Genomic DNA, 19,999 nt, shown 5'->3' with positions numbered 1-19,999 from the left:
AGAACTTTATAGTTCTTTTATGCAGCCTTGAAACACCAGTAGAATTTGCCGTTGTTTGTGTGTCTACTATATCCTGTGCGTCCTTCACCTGTTTGTTTTTGTGGTTCAGTTTCGTCTTAGTCTGTTGACTTCCCTTGCATTGTATTTATTTGCATGACTGATGCACGTTCAGAATTCTAAGCACAGAAGTCCTACAGGTAGTGTTGTGCTTATGCTTAGTGAAGCACCTCATATTCATCTCGCAATTTATTCATGCAACCACATGCGTGGGAAGAAACGCTCTCTTTTTGAGAGTTTTAACCGCCCCTTGGAAACCGGGTCAAAAACACAGGTGGAGAAAGCAGGAAAGGCAGCAGTCAGTGATCCTTGTTTCTTGTGATGCTCAACTGCCATGAGTTAATGATTAATCTGGTGTAATCTGCTGTTTGATGTGCTGCTGCTGCTGTGGCAGAAGACGTGCGGGGAGAGGAGGGGAGTGGAAACGCGTTATGTACCCAGCCAGTGGTGGCACAGTTTTTACCTGCCAACAGTGCCAGGAAATGCAACCGTTGGGATGGCAACGACAGACAAGTGGCACAGAGTACGGGCTTTTAAATGCAACAGTCATCTCAGCAATAAAAAATAAATAAATTGAGTCCCGCTCACATTCGATGTGTTATCTTGTTTGACTGGGTTGCTTTTCAAATGGAGTAGAGTTGCTGTAGATGTCTGTGGGAACAGCAGTAGCAGTAACATTGGCGGCAGCAGCAGCACTGCGTTAGACCGTAGCCCTGTTTGACCGAGCGTTGACACAGATTCGAGGAGAGGAGGGCCTTTTGTTTTCACTCTCTTGTCTTGTAGCTTCTGTCATGTCGAGGAAGATCCTTTTGTCTTACCCCACTGTGCCGTCTCATGTCCAAACCACGAGGTTGGAGATGTTTTGTCATCATCAGATGTATTTCTCCTTTCATGTCTCTCTCTTTCTCTCTCTCTCTCTCTCTCTCTTTCTCTCTCTTTCTCTCTATTTCGTCTCTTTTTCTTCCTCTCGCCTTCTTCCTCCCTCTGTGTAAAGTCCTGGGAGAGAGAGAGCGGGAGAAGCGAGCGATGAAAGAGAAGGCAGCAACGTTGCGCTGCATCCCTGGCACTCGGTGGAGCTCTCTGCGATTACCTTACTGCTAAGAGCAGCACCGGCTGACCTAGTTCCACCAGTCGCTCACTGACTTACTCAGATGGAGACACACAGAGAGAGAGAGTGAGAGAGGGAGAGAGAGGGGGACTGTGAAAAATTGACAGATAGACAGATAAAGATAGACATAAAAAGAAATCAAGGACAGCAGGGACACAAAGGCAGAATGGCTGGCTGCAGAGACAGGAGCCAGCAGCTGAATGAATTAATAAGGTTGTAAGGAAATAAAGATATACTCAAGTATTGTGATGGTATGTTTTGTGAAACTGAAAACATTATTGCAGATTAGTGGCTCATTTGGGGTTTTATGCTTTGCTTAACCCTTTGACTGGGGCCCATCCAGGTGTGTGTGTGCGTGTGTGTGTGTGTGTGTGTGTGTGTGTGTGTGTGTGTGAGCACGTACCAGCCGATGTCACTGGAGGGGCATTGGATCTGCTGCTGCATCAATTAAAAGAATGAGAAGTGCTTTCTTGATCACACCCAGCCTTTACTCTGCACTCTTTACAGGCCTCAAATAACCTCAGAGAAACACGTCCAGTTTCTGCCGTGGAGTTTCTCCAGTGTCTGTTGTTTGTTTGGACATTTTGAATGAGAGTCCAGTTCCCTCTGGGCTTTTAGACCGCTGATAGAATATATTGCATACATTTACTATTTTGGGAATAAAAATGAAAAATAATATAAAATGAATGCATATAGTGAATAAAATAAATGCATTTATTCCAAAACGTTCACCCTTAATTTGTAAATGGATTGTAGGTTAAATTGCTGTCCAGATTTGCAAGGCACACTGGTGTAAAATTTTGCATAAAATCTTAAATATAAAATCCCTCATAGTTCACCTAAATCACCAACACATTAGTTCCTACATAAAGCTACAGAGTAGCCTCTCTCTCTCTCTCTCTCTCTCTCTCTCTCTCTCTCTCTGTCTCTCTCTCTCAAAATAGAGCTGAAAGCACTAACGAAGATATCAGATAAACTGCACTGCAGCCAGCACTTGATCAGGGTAAGCAGTTTTTGTCAGTGAACCCCCAGCAACTCCCATAACAGACGTACCAATAAAATAAATAAATCACAGCATTTGAAGTAGCACCTCCAGAGCCTTCACACTGGAAACTGTGCTTTTTCTTCTTTCGTTTTCATGCTGGCCTGATTGTTAGCCTGATGGTTAAATGGAATCACATTGCTGGCTAAGTGTATTTTTACTTGTTCCATAATGACTCCATTTCAGTACTCTGCCTTAAAGAAATGACTATCTATTTAAAACCTCTTTAAACTTGTTTGTATTCAAACCACAATGAAATTATGGCCACTAAACGTTAAAGGCTGTATATTGGTCCTTTGAGGATTTGAGAAAGGTATGAGGTGAATGTTAGACCATATTTTCAAGACTGCACATCAAAGCGATGCATGTTAAAAATGTAAACAGCCACAACAGCATTACACGTTAGGCCTGAGTAAATAATCTGTTATGTGTCTAGTGTAGAATGGCCTTAAGAGAGCGGGGTCTTGACCATTGTGGTGGTCTAAGAGGCTGGCTGCTGGCTTTTCTAGGTTGATGAATGACCAAGACAAGCTGTAAAGGGCAGAGACTTGAATGGCGTTCTTTATGTGTTGTGTCTTCAAATCAAATGTAATAAGCGGTTCGGGACACATGACAGGCTGCAATAAAAAGGCCACTGTTTGCGACTGGACATCGTTAATGTTGGTCAAAACAAGTTCCCCAGTGTATTTTGATAATAAGACAGTTATAACAAATTGGAAAAAATTTTTGTGTATGAAACATAATGTGTGTGGGTGTTTGAGGGCAATTAATTTGATGACATTTCAAATTTGCGATAGTAGTGAATAGCCAGTGACACTGTTGGTTGGGGGCACTGGTGCATATGGCATGCTGGACAGTGTTGTTGACTGTTGTCTGCTTGCCCACAACACTCACCCCGCGTGCTGGACGGGTATGGTCTGGTCAGGGAAGAGCGGAACTCAGAGCCTCAGGCCCAGCCTGGCCTGCCGCGTGGCATCAGTGCTGCTGCACAGAGACTCAGTCAGCCCGGTGAATTATTGAAAGCTTTCTCCTGACTCCTGGAAACAGCACTGGAGAAAGAGCACATGAAATATACATGAGTGTGAGAGAGAGAGGGCGAGAGATGAGTCCACTCCAGTCCAGGAACGCACTGAACGAAGAACCGCAGTGGTCCATCCGTCTGGCAGAAAGATTGTGGTGTGTGTGGTGTGGCCATGGGAGTGGTGCTGGTGTGTGTGTTGGGGGGGGGGGGGGGGGGGGCAAATGGAAACTTCCAGAATCTCTCGGAGCTGAGCGAGAAAAGACATTGGGCTGGATAATTACATTACACGGCAGCATAACAAGCACAGGAGCAGAGAGCTGGAGGAAGAGGGAGTAATGGGAGGAGACAGAACAGGAATCGAGCTGATAAAAGGAAGAAAGAGAGAGGGAGAGAGAAAGAAGAGAGGAGGCAGGCGGTATGCCGCAGGTGCTGAAAGAGAAAGAGGGAGTTGGTAAAGAAGAATAACCACAGTGCAGGGAAACAAAGTCAGCAAGAGATGCTGAAGAACTGAACAAAGGGACTCTTAAAAGGTGGAAAGCTGGAGGGGATCACGAGGGAAAACAAAAGTTGAGCCTGGTGGTATACTGTAGAGAAAAAGAGTGTATGTGTGTGCGTGTACCTATGTGTGTGTGTGTGTGTCCGTGTGTGTTTGTGTTTGTGTGTGTGTGTGTGTGTGTCAGTGTGTGTGTGTGTGTACGTGTGTATATGTTCAGTGTGTGTGTACATGTGTGACATAGAGAGAGAGGGAGGAGCGGGGATTTGATCTGAGAAGAGAGAGAGCTATAAAGAAGAAGAAAAAGGAAGATAATGTGAGAGAAATGACATTGCAGAGCTGCCGTGGAACGAACAGAAAGGGCAGGTGAAAGCCGTGAACCAAGGCAAGATCAAGAGATGTCGGGGGGGGGGGGGGGAGGCAGGCAGGTGACAGACGGGAACAAAGAGATGGGATGAGATCAAAGGACCTCTGAGGAGTCTGCAGAGTCATGACTGGCCCCTTGACCTGACACACCAGTCACCACAGAAGCCTGGCCATAATTGAGTGCTGCAAAGGAGGCCTGGTCCCTCCGCGATGCTAATTACTTTGGTAAAGCGACTGCCGTAAAGCCAGCGGCTAATGCTTGCACCACAATTCTAAAGGCTAAAAGAGATGGGCTGGGCAGAGAGGCCTAACTAGCATCTTAATCAGTCCCACGGGATCTAGTGCAGAAACCCACTCCCTTAAGAGGGGGGCAAGGGGGTACAGCCCACCTCACCAGGTTTTGTCCTCACTCGACTCGCTCAAAAATAGAAGCGAAACCTTTTTTTTTGTTTGTTTTCTCTTAATCTGCTGATGCCTAAATATAATGCTGAATCAAAGTCCTTTCAGGCAAGCCTTGCCACTCGGCGGCCATCTTGGTAACACCTTGGGGCAGCTATTTTGAACAAACAAGATAAGGCTCCTATTCAAATGAATGGGGAGACACAAGTAACTCCAGATAAGAAGGGTCATATTTACATCAAAAGTATGTCAGGCGAATCCTTCAAATTGTTCGGTATAAATATCTCCCCCAAAATCGGGCTAAAAAAACTCTGGGATGTTTAGTGTTACGAATTCCCCAGAGCCCCATTCATTTTCCCATTAGTGATATGTCTCCTCTAAACTTCCTGGCTGAATCCACTAATTATATGTGAGATATCCTATCTTGCATAGATTTAAATATTTCATAGTCGTAAGCATAATACACATTTGTATGTCTAATTGTGTTGTAATTAATGGCCTATGTGTACTGTATGCATGTATGTGGTTGTGGTTATATTGTGCAATAGGTTGTGTTTTTAGCTGAGTCATGGTTTTATCGGATCGGCCACTGCGTCTATTCATAATCAGGCCAGAATGAGGTTGTGAATCGGGGGTGGGGGAGGGGGGGGCGGCATCTGTGTGTGCGGGCCTGTCAAAGACTGTACATGTGACTTGTGTGTGTGTGTGTTTGGGAGTCATGGTCAGTTTTTGGATGGTCAGTTATGTGTGTGTGTGTGTGTGTATGTGTGTGTGAACTAGGGTGGGTGTTTCCTTCTGGTTTTGTTTCAGAACATCCCTGCTGTGATGGCTCTTTCCCCGGGCCTGCTGTGTGAGCCACCTGTTTGCTGCAACAGATCTGTGGCCAGAAAAAAAGGCACACACACACACACACACACACACACACACACACACACACACACACACACACACACACACACACACACACACACACACAGCCATGAAGCCAGAGAATAACGAAAGACAATGACAGTTCATCATGGGATACTATACCAGGAGGATAGAAAGGCCACTTGATACTTGATACTTGAAAAGTAACCAATTATACTTATCCGCCGGAGAAATACTATTTTCTGATTGGCTGACAGGGGACTATTGATTCTGTATATCATGACACAGATGAAATGGATTGCTTAAAAAAGTTATATCACTGTTCCACATCAATGCTATTTTGTTTCGTTAAAGTTAACTATGATAACGGCATTCGAAAAAGTATTGTATGTGTGAGCCAGTCATTTTATAACAAAGTAGTACAGTGTCTGCCAGACTGGTCTCTCGGCACTACTTCAGCTAATGTGAGCTCAGCTCTCTCTTCTCTTTCTTCTTTTTTATCCTCTCACAGTCTCTCCATCCTGCTCTCTCATCTTTTATCCTGGCGCTGTACACCCGCACTCCCCATATCCCTCCACCCCCCTTCCCCTCTATCTATTCTATTCTATTCTTCTTTTTTTCCATTTTCTTATATTCCATTTTTGTGCATCATGTTCTCTTCTCTTTCACGCTCCTCTCCTCCTCCCTCCCTCCCTCCCTCCCGTCCTCTCAGTCCTTTGATGTTTTTCGGCTCGGCGTGTCGTTCACTCTCCCTCTCACGCGCACCCAGCCCTGCCTGCCTGCCTGCGTTTACTGGCCGATTCTCTCCCCCTGTCTCTTTCAATTATTAATCTCTAAATTCTCCATCTGTTTCTTTTGTGATTTTTCCTTGTCTTTGTGGCCAGCGATAGTTTTTGAGACAGTTTTGGTCTCTAAAGTGATGGGAATCTGAGACCAGGATAGTATTCTTCGCTAGAGAATGCTCTTAGTAAGTCTTACTAATTGGGATGTACGTAGCATTGCCCTGTATGTTTTCATGCTTGAAAGCAAAAAATAGCACCAATGATTGGAGTTGCTAAATTCCCTCTATCGCTGTCAATCTGTTTTGGTTTCTGTCTGGGCCCACTCGCAATTATTTGCTTTTTCACATCTACTCTCAATGATTTGCACTTTTTCACATCTACTCTCAATGATTTGCACTTTTTCACATCTACTCTCTCTCTCTCCCTCTCTCTCTCACTCATTTCTATCTGTCTCCCTCCTTCTTCTTGGCTCCCTCAGCAGTAATAAGTATGCAAGTTGATGCTGGAAATTAATCAGCTAATTTTGTCCTCATGTATAAAGCATATCATGAAATATTTACAACTTTGATAAACATGAAATATTAATCTAGCCAGAATTGAAACTCACCTCCAAAACTGAACTTTAACATGCAAGTCCCAGATTGGACAGTGGCATAAGATTTCGGTCTTCATATATGTGTTCAGCGTTCAGGTGTATTCTGTGTGTGTGTGTGTGTGTGTGTGTGTGTGGATACTTGTGTCTAGGATGTCGCAGCTGGTAAGTAAGCAACTCTTGTTTGCTAATCAAACAGAAGAAGCCTCTCCTAGAGGTTTTGTCAGAGAGCAGATGGGATCAGATGAATCTCTTTAGTGCTGCCAGTGCCTCAGTCATCCTCAGGGGTCTCACCCACCTATTAAAAATAAAACAGACTTTTAACCTTCTAGACTAAGGTGCATTGAGTCCCATACGAGTACAGAAGGCTACCACAAATGAAGCTGAAGACCTTGTTCTGGCATTCATTTTTATGAGATGAGAAAGAGAAAGAGTGATCAGAGCACTTAAAACTTCGGCCTCCACACATACACACACTATGCCCTCTACCGAGCTGTGTTTTCTTTTCATTCTTATAACGTCCTTGTGAAAATAATTTTAATTGGTTGAAAGATGGATAGATGGAGGGAGAGAGAGACAGATATAGAAAGGATGAGAGTATTCTTATTTTCTGAGAGAACGTTTGTAAAGATGTTCTATACTCTGTTGTGTCTATACAGTAGACAGCATCACTCTAGTGAGAGTATTCAAACCTTTGTGAATGGTTTCTGTTGTACTTTCAAACCATCCATATCCATATATGTAGCTATATACTGTAGCTGATATTCTGTGTGTTTAGCCTATTGAAGCACATTTTATAGTTTGAACGTGCTACAGTAATGCCACTGTACTGTGTAAGCTTTGACTAGCATGCAGTACTGTTCCAATCAGATTGTCGTTGGTGTGGCTAAAAAGCAAGAAGAAGAAAGAAAGTAGTGTTGCTCCTTGATGACCTTTGTCCACATTAACAGTTGACATTTTGCCAGAGGATAGATTTTAGTGCCAAATGTGAAAGTTCAGCAAAATCAGCAAACATTACGCCTTCCCTGATCTTACAATTTGATCTCCAGCCAGTGCTAAAACCAAGGTTGTTCCATGTTTAGAAGAAAGAATGTCCTTTGTGTATTGTAAACATTATTGATCCCACCCCTTACAAAAAATAACAATTATGGGACAAAAGTTTGTGACAGGCAAATACTGCATATGAACTTCTTTTGACACTCAAATTTAAAGAATATTTTTCATAAGGGACAGCACAATTACAACATGCTGACAACCCTGTCTGCCTTTTTATACTACCAATACCTTAACTACATCAATAACAAAGCATAGGCATATGGGAGGCTGTGCTAAAAGCATTTGTAAAATATCCCCATTGGAATGCATGCCAAGCCCTCCCCAGGATGTCCATATTCCATCTACCTGGCAGCGCTTTTTCTTTGCTAATCTGTCATTATGAAAAAGTTGTTTAATCAGCGGAGCTCTGGCATTGCTGGATGAATTTGGCTGATTAAAGCTCAAGATGTGGGGCTTAAGGCGCTTGGGATTGAACTCAGGTGCATATTAATCAGTGCGTGTCAAACCCATAATAAAGCTCGCAGAGGGGCCCAAACTTAAATCAGCCGCAAGAAGTTTGGGTTGGAAGCTCACAAGCTAACTACCTTCAAGGCCTCGTAACACCAACTGTAGAGTTGATACTGATAAACTGACATGTATTCATTTAGCTGACGCTTTTGTCCAAGGCGACTTAAATGAGGGGTAACATTCAAGGCACAACAGTGCAGTAGGAGTCCTTAGTGTAGGTAGTCCTTAGTGTAACCTCTATAGTCTGTAATCATTGTGGAGACATGAAGAGGCTTGGTAGGTATTATATGAACCATTTGGAGCTGTGATGGCAAATAAAGATGTTTACAGGGATTTTTTAAAAAGGGTATGAATAATTTTGGACATGCCATTTTTTATAAAACAAAAACATTATTGTGCAGCCTTTTGAGATGTGACAGTGTCATTTTCAGTCAGAAGAAATATTGGTCAAGATAAAATCAACAATAAATCAATATTTGCCAGGGGTATGAATAATTTTGTTCTTAACCGTATGTTGTCATGCTGTCAAAGCTCTTCTTACAGTCCAAGATGCTCCGTCTTGGACTACATAACCAGACAGGCTTGTGTGTGGCCTGAATGGCTCATGGGCCACAGGTGTCTCTATCGGACAATCACATGAACATATATACATTCAAGAGGAATTTGAAGATGATACCAAAGGTTCCTAAATGCATTTTTTCAGAACGTGTGAAATTGTCGCATAGTGTTGCTTTGACAAAACTTTTAGCGTGATGGCCAGCTTGCACTGTTTCAGACCGACTGGCACATGTGAAAGTTGAAGCATCCACACACTCACACACGCACACACAGAGAGAGAGAGAGAGAGAGAGAGAGAGAGAATCATTCACACAGAAAAGCGCCTGTCCTTTATCAATCACCTGCGGCGGCTTGTAGACTTGAAAAATGCCTGGCACAGCAATACTTGATTGTGCTCGCTGGCTCAACATGATCAGTGCTATCCCATTTCACTAATTAGGCAGTCCTATTCAGGAGGCTTGGGCCAGGACATCAAGAGAAGAAGGCCACTTCCCATCCTGCACTGTCACTGGCAATGAGCTGCTTTCTGACATGATCAGAGAAACGTCAAGAGGAGATGGCAAAGCACCAGCGATAGCCATTATATCCATGTGCTCTAGGAGTCATGAATGGAATGATGAAATTCTCAAAATATGTTGATTCCACTGGTTCCATCTGGTTTGAGTTCATGTTTTAGATGAATATTTGTTATAGTGCAGTGTAAAGTATATAACAAGTGGATTTGTGTTTGGGTTGCTAGTTACTGCATAAGTGAATGTATGAATCATGGTAAAGGCAGCCCCTTTTTTTAAACAGGATTTTGTCTTTATAGAGTGATCCTCCCTCCAGCAAACTATGTGATTCGCTCAAATTGTGGAGGGCCATTTTGCAATTTCACATCAACTCAATTCCAACCTTTTCTTTTAGCCCACAAAATAGACTCTGTCCTGCCCATGCAGTGATAATAATCCCAGCTGAGAGGCTGTACGATCTTATTTTAAGAGGCAAAATGAAACAAGCTTTTCCCATTTCCTATTCATGCATGCATTCACATTGACATACAGTAAACATCTCAAAGCAAATCATAGACACATCAATTTGTTCTCCCCCCATCAAACCACTGCATTGCCCCCCGTCTGGCTACTTAGACAGTGTCCTTCCCCAGGGTGGAGGACTCTCCAGGCAGAATCTGAGCGCTGCTTCAGAGAGAGGCGGCCCACTCCAATTGATCGGACGGAGAGAATGAGCCAAGGTCAAATCTTTAGCAGGGGGTGCCCTCGAGACGGTGCCTGGCGGGTGGGGATGGGGGGTTCCTGAGGCTGCAGTGATGGAGGGATTATGGCACCGTCTGGGTGGAAGAGTGCGAAACGAAGGGATGTGATTAGAGAGAAAGCCCGGGCTGCCTTTGCACAAGCCGAGCGAGTGATGAGCAGCGGTGTGAGTGTGTGAGGGAGAAAATCCCTCTGAAGCGAAACAGCGAGGTGGAAAAAAAGGTGGATAAGAAAGGGAGGGAGGATGGAGGGACAGAGAAGGATAAGGGAGGAGGGAGAATAAGCAAGGAGATGATAGAGAATGAGAGTTTTTCTTTTTCATTTTTTTTTTAGTTTGTATTTTTTATATATATAACCACAGCTCACATAACTGGGGGATTAGCACCAGACTTCCAGCTGTGACACAAACTAGATGGCGTGTCCTTTCTGAGACCGCAGCTGTCAGTGGCATGTCCACCACACAGCCCAGACTGTCTGTCCTGGCTGGCTTTACCTCCCCCCCTCAGTGTCCCAGTTAAGGTGCTGCACTAGTCAGGGTAGGGAGGTGGTGGTGGTGTGTGTGTGTTTGGGGTGGGGGGTGGTGAGGGGGTGCTGAGTGGCTGAGTGGGGTTTTAGGCTTTACCTGTCGTGATTGCACAGCCCTTTCCTTCCCAGTGTCCCAGAGAAGGTGCTGCAGTAGACTGGACAGGGTGGGTGGTGGCGTGTGTGTGTGTGTGTGGTGTTAGGCTTTAGTGTTTTAGGGTACATGTCCTCCTTGTTCCCCTCTGTTTAACACTGTCAATCACTTCTATACCAGTTTGCTTTAATTATTTATATTGGCTATTTGTACATTTCAACATGTGTAATAAACAGACCTCAAACATGCTGACACAACTTCACAGCAATGCCCTCTGTGTTGTTCTGCCACTTATAAGTTTATCATTCATTGGTCTTATCAGTGTCTATGCCTATTACGCATGAAGGACCCTGCATGTTATTTTGTGTGGACATGTCCACAATCCCTGTAGGTTAATCAGATAAAGGCCAGTGTAGAGAATGCATTAGAGCGGCATGTTGACCTCCCCTCCCCTCCCCTCCCTCCTCGCCACAGAGGTAGGAAAGATAAACAGGTAAGGCCTTTCTTAACACAGACTACTGTGTTATTCATGACACACCTGTCACCTGGAATACACTATCTGCTATCTATGGCACTAACAGGAAATGACACGTCATGGGGTCGGCCATTTTGTCCACGGTGGAAATGTTTTTTTGTTTCTTTTTTTCCCTCCTGCACACACCTGTCACGCTAAGCACCTGGACTACCTGCCTGGTCATTAATAAGGAGGAGGCTGACGGAAACAGAGGTGCGGATGGCCTCACACGGCTCTTTTTTTACCTCTTTATCCCCCATGGGTTTTAGGTTTTTAGGATGTGGAAAAAGTTTTCAATTTGACTTTCACTTGCTCAAAGCCAAGAGCATCAACCATGTAACACACATAGTCTGCCCCCCCCCCTCTCTCTCTCCCTCCCTCCTTCTCTTTCCCTCTCTCTCTCTCCCTCCCTCCTCCTCTCTCTCTCTCTCCCTCTCTCACTCCCTCTCACTCTCTCACACACACACACCGTCCTCTCTCAGGCCTTTTCTGGCCACAGACCCCCTTGTCATATGTTCAGTGTCTCTCTGCCCTCATCCCACTCTTCTGCCTCCCTCCATCAGGTTGTCTCATTCCAGCTCATCGCCTCCCACATTTGCTTCACTCCACATGGGCGCTGCTTATTGTTTGAACATGAAAATGATATTCAGATTTATGCCTCTCTTGACACAAACAAAATGACCTCCAGAGTCTTATTCCGTGCGCACCGTGGATTCTTTGGCGTTGTTACACGGGCGGAGACGGAATGTTTCCGTCGTGGTGACACGACTCGGCCAATCCGGAGTGCCAGGGTGACCGGACTGTGTGGCACACTTCACTTATTCCAATCCCTGCAGATCTTGGCTGTGGAGCTGGCTGGTGTTTGCTCGTACTCGTCGTGCCTCCCCAATCTCTTTTGCCAAATTGCAATCTGTTTGTGGGCTAATTAACATCTGGCAGTGGGGCTTATTTTTTTGTTCTACACTGTACTACAGTGATTCTTGTGTTAGATGGATTAGGCCAGCATGTGTGCGATGCTTTGCCACTGATATTCGTGGAAATTTACCACATTAACTATCAAATTGTTTCCACTTGGTGAGACTCAAATATTTTGCCTGTGAGAAACAACTAGTGAGTAGCAACATTAGATTTTGAATGGTATCCATTCCCTAAAGTTTACTGGCACAACACCGCTGTCAATATGATATGTCGTTTGAGATTTTTAGTTTTGCTCTTGGTGGTAGTGTAGTGTGGTTTTAGGGTATGCTTCAGACTGTGGTGAGGAAGTGTGGGGCTTGTAGACTCCATGGTGACAGTTTATAGATTCCTTATTGGTTTAGGCCTATGAAGTTATCAATTAGACATGACTAAGACAGGTGTGTCCTCTGTAAAATGTAAAAAGGTAGAATTTAAATTGTATTTTTATTTCCTGTTGAGGAAAAGAGGAAGACTCTCTACCCCCCCCCCCCCCACCCCACCCCACCCGCCATCAAAGCCCATCAAATCAAAGCCCATCTCCAGTCAGGTGGGGCTGGGTTGGTGGCAGGGGAAACAAGTGAATGCATAAATACTAAGCAGCAGCTACGACGCAGAGGCTTGCAAATGGCAATGCAGGATTTTGCACATTCAGCAGCCACACCCAGTCTGTGCACGCAGACTTGTGACAGGCCTGCACAGCTTGCAGTGCCGTCTTCTTCTTCTGTGAGGCCATATGCGCATTGTCTTCCTCATATGGAAGTAGAACCCACACCAGGGTGAACCAGACAAGCCTACCCCTGTCTTCATAGTCCACTGGCACCATATTTGAACTCAGTTAATTGTATTCTGTCCCCTATGCTGTCAGTGCTCTGCTAGGCCCTATTCAGCTGAGATGTGCTCCCGACCCATCCGCCTGTTTGTGACTCTGGATTACGGTTACACCGTCTTACATCAGTGGCCTATTTACAGCCCTCCAACTAAAGATGGCTGGATGGTTTTTTGTGTGCTGGTGGTGGGGGGGGGGGGTGGAGTAAGCATTCCCAGAGCAGTGCTGCCATGGTCAAGATTGGTCCCTGCCTCGACACATCCAGAGGAGCGAGATGTTTTCGTCTAGACCTCCTCGCTCCTTTCCTAAATTGCTCTGACATACAGGTCCCCGAGCACCAAGGCCCTCCTGCCACAGAGAGCCTAGTTTGAACACACTGTTAGGGACTGTGACTGCCACTAATGAAGGTGACTCTGCACTTTGTAAACAAGTCACTGAGCGCAAGAGTCTGCTCTAGCCATCCACAAAAATAAAGATGGAATCAAACGGTAAAGCACACAGCAACCCTGACTCAGCTGCATGGTGATATACTCTGTACATGGAGTGCTTCCAAAAGTATACGATTTAAAAAGCTTTCCGCTCTTAAATTAAGTGCGAGTGTAAGTACATATATAAGTAAGTATATATAAATAAGTATAAAAGTAACATAAACACTCAAAAACAACTTATATGAAGAGACTGTAGTTCACTATAGTTCATGTTGACTGCCATACCAATGAGCCTGTCTCTTTCATGAAGCGGTCAGATTGCATCGTGATTACCCCTGAGGCCTGGATGTGAGGCCAAGTCGGGTGACCACTCTCCCTCTCTCCTCTCACTGGAATATTAATCCTAACTCTGAAATATCTCCACAGCATGCTCACACAGGGCACTGAGAGAGTGATTATTATACAACAGTTCCATGGTATCTGCTATGCTGACCTAATGCAGAAGCGTCCCTGGGTGTATTGTTATGAAGTCACTTGTCTCCGCAATGTGTGTGTGTGTGTGTGTGTGTGTGTGTGTGTGTGTGTGTGTGTGTGTGTGTGTGTGTGTGTGTGTGTGTGTGTGAGAGTGTGTGTGTGTGTGTGTGTGACTCATTTCTGCATTAGTGTCTCGTGGGCTTTGGAAATATGCATGTGTCCTTTGAACGGTGTGGTGATGATGCCGGGGAGGAGAGGAGGAGTGACGTGGTGGATGGCTGCACTTTTGCACACACGTCTGAAAGTGCGTGTCCACTCCACAGCCATGCGTGGTAGCCAGCTGTCAGCTTCAGTGAGTGCGATGGCGAGACGGCGCTTTGATTTGTGTCATGGTTCCTCTCGTGTCCCTACCCTTTTGCTCTCTCTGTCTCTCTCTCTCTCTCTCTCTCTCCCACTCACTCTCTCTCTATCACACTCTCTCTCTCTCACTTACTCACTTTCTCTCTCATCACCCCCGCTTTCACTCACTCACTCCCTCTCTCTCCCTCTTTCTCTCTCTCTCTCCTCTCTTTCCATCTCTCACTTTCTCTCTCTCTCTCTCACTAAAATTCAAATTTAAATTCAAAACGCTTCATTGGCATGACAATTTGTGAAGAAAGTGTTGCCAAAGCATACAGTATCTAGAACTCATCAAAACTAAACGACAGTCATAAAACAAAATCTGTGAATACATATGTATATATATATATATATATAAACATATATATAAACATACACAAACTCTTAAACATATATATAAACATACACAAACTCTTTAGTTTGTAAATCTAACTGTCACTCCCACTATCACTCTCACTCACTCACTCACTTTTTCTCTCGTACCCCCTTTCACACTCACTTCCTCTCTCTCTCTCTCCCCCTCTCTCTCTTGCTCTCTCTCTCTCACACACACACACACACACACACAGTCACATACACACAAATACACCATATACACACACTCACATATGTATACTCATTCATATTTGCACACACACATACTGTTCATGCATGCTTACACCCATAGGCAAATATTAGGCACCTTCACACTAGATAGATAGATAGATAGATAGATAGATAGATAGATAGATAGATAGATAGATAGATAGATAGGTAGATAGAAAGACTTTATTGTCATTGTAAGCAGAGCAAACAATGAATCAACAACAACCACAAAGATGCAAATACCAGACATAGTCATTCACCAGATACAACCCAATCTACAGTACACACACCTGGGCAGTGTGTGTGTGTGTGTGTGTGTGTGTGAAACAGACCGGTATCAGCGAGCTCTGACCACAGGTGCAGGTGTGGCCACCTCTTTCTCTCCCTCTGTCTGTCTCTTTCTCATTCTCACTCTCTCTCTCTCTCTCTCTCTCTCTCTCTCTCTCTTTCTCGCTCAGGTCCTTGTGCTTCTCACACTAGCCCCATCTCTGTCCCAGCTCCCACTAGGCGCTTCAGCAGTAATGCTTTCTCATAATCAGCCCGCTTAATTATTTAAGGATAGAGGAGTACAGGGTGACTTAATAATTGATTGCCGGCATTGTATTAGAGAGGCAGCGCTGTAGGGGCTGTCCAGACCCAAAAGAGCAAGGTGAGAGAGAGAGAGAGAGAGAGAGAGAGAGAGAGAGAGAGAGAGAGAGAGAGAGACTTATTCAGCCACTACTAGATACAGCCACCACTGAGAGGAAAAGTAAAGATATAGCACACACACACACACACACACACACTTCCATCTATTCCCTCTTCCCCGAAAGGCTTTCTGAAGCATAATTACAAACAGCAAAGCTGAAGGCACTAATCAGAGAGAGAGAGAGAGAGATACACACTTACACACATATTTTATCAGACACACGTAGGTGATTACTGTCTGTTGTCCATCTTGGCCATTCTGCTTTAGTACTGGGACACCTGTGACTAGACCTGTAGCTGTCAGCATAGGATGTGGACTCAGCTGGGCCGCCCCAGGGCAGCTTGTCGAGAGTTGTTTGTAACCACTCCAAGTCCCCTGATCAAAGACATTGGATAATGGGTGGTGCATTATTCACTATAGTGCAGTCTAAAATGTATAAAGGCGTCAGCGTCTGTCCCCATAAAGTCACCGCAGTTCACTAGTGTGAGTCACAAATCACAGACCAGTTCATTTTATAGCTCTCAGAGTATTTTGTTCTACACTGCAGAAAACCTGGCTCTGCTGAAACCAAGCCTTTCGACAGTATGTGTGTGTGTGTATGTGTGTGTGTGTGTGTGTGGCTGTCCACTGTGTCAAGATGGACGGTGTCAGAGGACACCAGACACAAACGCACCATTGAGGAAGAGCTGTGGGCAGGTGGGGAGGCTCTGTGGCTGGCCGGTGTGTATGGGAGGCCCCACTGCAGGCAGGCGAGCTCCTTAAATAAGGCTGCCCTGAAAGATGAGGCGGGCTGGCCGGGGCCAGGGTCTCAGGTGGCACTGCCCTGTCATCCGCGCCCATTGTGCTGCTAAATGAGGGCCCGGCACTGCGCCCCACTCCACTGCCCCCAGTCAGAGATCGCTCGCTATCAGATGGACCGGTCGACCTCGCTCAACCCCCCCCCCCCCCATCACCACCCCACCCATCCTCTCTCAGGCACAAGACACTGGCTTAGACTCAGGCTAATTGAAAGATGGATGCTTTAGCGTAATGGCTTTGAACTCACAAGTTGTTTCATGTCCTCTGAAGGATTTTGAATCAGTTCTGTGTGTGTGTGTGTGTGTGTGTGTGTGTGTGTGTGTGTGTATGTGTGTGTGTGTGTACCACACTGCAGTAAAATGTTCGACTTAATGGTGTTGCTCAATGCTAGATCTAATCCACAATTCTCAACGGCAGCACTTAGCCAGTATTTGACGATATGAACAACTATAAACAACAGCACTTGGCTCCAGGAGAGGACGAGATTCACATCCGCGCTTACAGCATTAATTAGTAATATCCCATCTCACGTGCGTGTAGCTGCACTCCCCTGTCGTCTTCTATAATGGCACGGGTTGTAGTGCACTGTGGGGAGATGTACAGGACAACTCCTGTTGCCATTCGTAGTCACGTAAATGAGTTGTGTGTTGTCAGAGAGACTGTTTACTCAAGGGCAGCGTTTAGTATCCGGTGTGTTTACGTTTAAGTCATTGTGAATGAGGTCCGACAGGATGTGTCCGGTCCAGTGGGGAGTTCTGAGTCAGAGGTCAGAACTCTCCGATGGGTTGGCTGCCTGCTTGGCTAACATTACCGGTCCCTGACCTACTGTTAAGCTTGTGTTTGAGTTAAGAAGCTGATTAGTGCCTTCAGCTTTGCTGTTTGTAATTATGCTTCAGAAAGCCTTTCGGGGAAGAGGGAATAGATGGAAGTGTGTGTGCGTGTGTGTGTGTGTGTGTGTGTGTGTGTGTGAGAGTGTTTGTGCTTTGTTTGTGTGTATGTGTGCGTGCGTGCGTGCGTGCGTGTGTGCACTGTTGTTTTCAGTAAGGTCTCTGAGGACTGCTGCTACAGTAACTGAAGTGATAACATCTCCATAATTTGGTGTGGGGGATTTTCTGCAGAGAGGCTCGCAGGGCCGGCCTGCAGGTTGGTATGTATTGATCACAACTGACAGCTCCACGAGCACAGAGATCAAAGTTTGTTTGTGAAGTTGAGAGTTGCTGTTTTTACAAAAACCAAAACAACAACAAACGCTCAGTCGTAATTAAGAACATTTAGTCTTAACATTGATGAGCAAAACAGTGCACTCACATTCGCTTTTTTGCTTTGACTTTCTCCATGCTTCTGTCTTTTGCCACTTTATTCCACTAATGTGAAAATGAAGAAACAGAATGGTCCAGATTTTTGTCTTTGATTCAATCGGATACTGACATTGACTAAAATCAACAGAACCGCCCTCTCGGAGTCTGCTTTGAGATATGTGATATGGGATCTGGGAAACCCATCACATGGTGAAATCAAAAATCCTTGATTGCTTCTTCGTTTAAACCCTCTCTGGTGAAATGGCATCAACTTAAGATTCTGATACCATCCTATCAACATCCTGGATACCATCCCCTAGCAACATTCTGGATGCCATCCTAGCCACGATGGTATCAGAATTTTAAGTTGGTGAAGATTTCACCATGTGATAGGTTTTCCCAGATCCCATCACATATATACACAAGGGCCCTGTTCTCTCCCTTGATGCTCCTTGGTGAACTCAAAACAGTTTTAGAACCCAAAAACTGGTGATCAAGTGTGCTTGACCATATGTAGGTCAGTGGCAGCAGCACAAGGACAGGACAGCTAGCTGGGGCATGTTTTGAGCAGGCTTGCAGCTCGGCAGAGCAAATCATCTGTGTGGTAAAACTGGACGTTCCAGATTGGAGATCTGACTCTGGATGGATTGATCTGGTTGAATGGAAGTTATGTGGGAAACATAATGCACGTGTCACTAACTATAGATAACACATTATGAATGTGTTAAAGTGTTTCACTGTTTACTTTCTATGGATAAGAACACTAGAATTAGAATACTGTTTGGATTGTTGGGATTCTTTTATGATTTACCTTCCAGTGAAGTAATCTAACATACTCAATTATTTGTTACCAGGCAATTTGAAATGTATTAATCACTGATCTCGCAATAAACAACAGTCTGTTTATTTTTCATGTATCTACCATGGCAGCCAGGGTAAATGTTGTTAGGGGAGAACACAGTTGTCCTTATGCAAAGTGAACAATTTCAGATGAGTTGGGTGTTAATATATGGGGGGCCTGGGGCGTACAGGTCTAGTGTAGCAACACACCTGATGAAGGTATGGTGATGAGCGATTCTCAGGGGAAATCACATTGAGACGGCAGGAAGTGAGCAAGGCGGGTGCTGCTGTTTACTCAGGAGACAAATAGCAGGATGCGACACAGGGAATCAATCCAGCACTATTGATCACAGCTTCTTTATCCATGGCTCAATTGCAGCAGGAGAGTCTTAATGATGAAGGTGAGCTTTCGGGCTTTAGCGAGAGCTACTGTTAGCTGAAGTGGCTGATGGTGAACCCTGCTATTAGCCTGAGCTGTTCTCACTGAAAGCTGCTCCTAAAAGACAGTTGTTGTTAGCCAGGAGGGATTCTAGTCCTATTCTGCTAGGGCTGTACAGTATATGTCCTGTTGTAGATTGCAGCTGACAGCCATGCCCTTTGTTGATGTTCCTTCCTAGCAGCTGCTTAATAGAGGTTTTTTTAGTTTCCACTGTTGATAGTAAAATCTGCTCATGCTGCCTATATCTTACTGGCAGTTTTAACTATCTAATGACACCTTACTGAATATTTTATCGTAGCCCAGGGGCCATTTATCTGTGTTTGGTTAGTCTGATAAAGATGAGAGCTTCTTTAAAACTTCAGGAACTACACTTAGTCTGGAGTCTACACTGTTACTTTTTATTGTATTTTTACTTCTACAGTAGCCTTACTGTAGTTCCAGTAAGAAACCCTTACCGCAATTTTAGTGTACAGTAAGATACCCTTACCGCAATTTTAGTGTACAGTATGCCCCTACTGAGACTTAATTTTACAGTAACTCACTGGCAACAGTGTTGCCAGTGAGTTACCTACCTATCCCTTTACAGTAGCCTAACTGTAAGTTCCTTCAACAGTATTATGTCCTTACCGCAATGTCCAGTACAATATCCTTACTGTATAGAAAAAGAGATTTTTATTTTTAATTAAAAATATTTTTTTATTGAATACTTTACAGTACATGCACAATACAAGAATGTGACTGAATGTAACTAGCTTCAGTCTTCAAATGTGCAACAATGTAATGCAACAGTGCAATAATTTTAAAAGATTCTGGGAACAAAAGCTTGAATACTCTATGATGCTCACCTATCAAATATTTCAGGTAGACTGTTAGGCCTTCAGTTAACACAGGGGAAAATACAATATTCACTATCTGTATCAACAATGAAAGAAGAGACCAATGTTTATTTCCCTCTGGGATAATGTCACCAAACATGAGTGGCAGATTGCGAAGTAAACACCAACATTGAATAGCATTTATACCGAAATCATTACTA

At 44.5% G+C, this 19,999-nt stretch overlaps 1 protein-coding gene across 2 annotated transcripts in view; it reads left to right on the top strand.

The window, feature by feature from the left end:
- Positions 1-19,999, top strand: part of abca2 (ATP-binding cassette, sub-family A (ABC1), member 2) — an 85,139-nt gene that overhangs the window by 2,245 nt on the left and 62,895 nt on the right. The window lies entirely within an intron of this gene.

Source organism: Alosa pseudoharengus, unplaced genomic scaffold (assembly GCF_046254945.1).
Source record: "Alosa pseudoharengus isolate Yale_2024_CS ecotype anadromous, Long Island Sound unplaced genomic scaffold, YU_APseudo_1.1 YU_APseudo_1.1_scf_6, whole genome shotgun sequence".
Lineage (NCBI taxonomy): Eukaryota > Metazoa > Chordata > Actinopteri > Clupeiformes > Clupeidae > Alosa > Alosa pseudoharengus.
This window is presented reverse-complemented; position numbering and strand designations above follow the sequence as displayed.